General features: G+C 40.4%; 1 pseudogene; it reads right to left on the bottom strand.

Moving 5' to 3' along the window:
• Positions 1-1,278: 1,278 nt before the first annotated feature.
• On the bottom strand, positions 1,279-2,325 carry LOC138259720 (adenosine receptor A1 pseudogene; annotated as a pseudogene).
• Positions 2,326-2,601: the final 276 nt, after the last annotated feature.

The raw sequence follows: 2,601 nt of genomic DNA, 5'->3' as shown, positions 1-2,601 counted from the left end.
AGCATTTAATTAACAAGGCCTTGGAACATGTAGTACACTTTACTATGAACTTACAAGTAAATTAGATGTGCCAATCAGATGTAAGCCAATTCTACCATAGTTCAGGGAGAGAGCACAACCACTTTAACACCGGGTAGCAGGGAAAAGCTACATAGAGTCCTAATACCAACAAAAACGGGTTCAACAACAAAAGACAAAAATCTAGGGAAGACCCTGCAAAAAGAGCCAGATTCAATAGTCATTAGATTTGATTTTGAGGTTTGACAGTTCTAGAGGCCTTTGGTGGCTGCATATGAAGATTGTATGTCAGAATATTAATAGCAAATGTATAATCGACAGAAATATCCTGTCTGAAATGTCTCCTATAAAAATATGAATCTACTGGTTGTAAATTTTCCATTATGAAATTCAGTAGGGCGTTAATTTTTAATCAATAACTGGGACACAATATTTATGCTAGCCGATATTTTTGTTATGGTATTCTGGTACATGCCTGCATGAATTGTACTCCGTTGTCTTCATGGTGTTCATGGTGTATCCCCTCCGAATGTTCTAGGGCATAATTTGGTAACAAATAAGGTGACATTTGAAGTCAGTCAGCATGATGGTGGGCTACATTGACAGAAGGACCAAATAATTACAATATAATCATGCTATTCCTCAATTATGCTGTGTTATTTTATTATTTTCTTTCTGGTTGCCCTGAAAGGCTCGCTTTAACAGAAGCATGTTTACTTGTTTACATCCGTTAGTCGAATTGTATCATAGTGGGAGTTTAAATGGTCCTTGTCATGCCATGTCCGGTTCTGAGCACCAATTCTCTTAAGCTGCCATGCTTCCATAAACCTATTGTCCCTCCTTCTTAATTATAGGGAAAGAACATAGGTATCAAAATAACCCACTGAAATAGACCTGACCCTTACCTGAACTTGATGCATGTGCGAGGTTCAAGGTCTTAAAGTTCACACTGAATCACACTAGGAGATAACACGGAAGGACATTGTTCCTTGTGTTTTTTAGCCACTACATTCGGTTGTTTTCGAATGTACATGGATCCTGGCATACATGGCACTAATCCAACTTTAATGCAACCAGACCCCCGCTTTGTGTAATAGTGGAACGAGAGCGGACATTTTGTAACATTTCATGGCAGGCTTATCTAATAATTGCATATTTCCAGCTCTTGATTGAAAGTTTGTTCAAAAATGAGCGTGACAACTGAATTTGTAATGATCGGCGAACCGCCGTACGAATTATAAAACTCTGTAACGAATAGAGTCACCTACCAGGCAGTGGAGTTGTCCTTATTTTACATTTGCGCCCCTTAATATCAAAGGAGTGTGCTGCACTAGACTCGGCTAACTGAACAACAGATGCTGAGTAACAGACGCCTGAATATATTTTCTCAAAAGCCTTCCTGAAAGACCTCATCCGGAAGACATACACAACTGGATTTATTACAGAGTTGAGGTGTGAGAGGATGACGGCAGCAAGGATAAGATCGTCAGGAATATCGCAGGTGGGCCTAAAGAGACGGACAGCGTTGAGTATTTGGAGTGGGAACCAACACAGGACAAAACAGAAAAGAACAATAAAGAGAGAAATGGCTGTCTGCAGCTCCTTCCAGATAACTATGCGCCGCCTCTCTCGTCTGCTTGCTTCTACCTCCCATCTGACAATCCATCTGATCTGGTGCTTTATCTCCATGAAGATCCGTGCATAAAGGAAGAACATGACACACAAGGGTCCGAGCATACATGCGAAAAAGATGAAGTAGACCATGTAAGAGTCATACATGAGGCTGTCAAAAAGACAATCATCATCTGGAGTAAAGGGCTTGTGCCAACCCATGAGAGGAATAAGACTGGTAAGCAGAGCTAGAACCCAACAGGCCAAGATGAAAAGCAAAGACTTCTTGGTGGTCATCAAGGATGCATACTGAAATGGCCTCAGAATGGAGATATACCGCTCCACTGCAATCGCCAGTAATCCATATACTGAGGCCATTGTGAAAAGTATTAAGTTGCAAATCATCATCATGCATGAGTAATAGCTGCATTGTGGTACTCCAATATCTAGCATTATGGCACAGGGAATTCCTACAGCCCCAACTAAGGTGTCCGCTGTTGCCAGAGATACAAGGAAGTAATTGGTGACTGTTCGTAGCTTTTTGTCCAACAGCACAGCCATGCAGATGAATACGTTTCCAGTGACAGCCAATAGAGCGGTGACTGCTTCAGTAATCAGGTAAGGAATGTTCATTTTGGAGGTACCTTCATCATGGTGGCCTTCTACTGTGGTATTAGAGAAATTGAAGGTGCTCATTGCTGGATGGTGAAGATAAATGTGTCTATTCCTTAGCGACTTGTGTTGTGGCTCTCTTTCATTTATTTCACCAGCCTTCTCTGTATCAGTATCTTCCGGGATTTGTGTACTTCTTCTTTGTCACGCTAGAACATGAGAAAAAAGTTATTATTTCAGAGCATTCACATAAATGCACACTATGATTTTACATTCATTCAACTTTTAATTTGTTACGTTTCTGTCCTATTTTTTTTGCACCATTTTCTATATTGTATGTAATTCCCTTCTATCATTTGG

This window comes from Pleurodeles waltl, chromosome 9, assembly GCF_031143425.1.
Source record: "Pleurodeles waltl isolate 20211129_DDA chromosome 9, aPleWal1.hap1.20221129, whole genome shotgun sequence".
NCBI lineage: Eukaryota > Metazoa > Chordata > Amphibia > Caudata > Salamandridae > Pleurodeles > Pleurodeles waltl.
The sequence above is the reverse complement of the archived record's forward strand: the minus strand, read 5'-3'. Positions and strand labels throughout refer to the sequence as shown.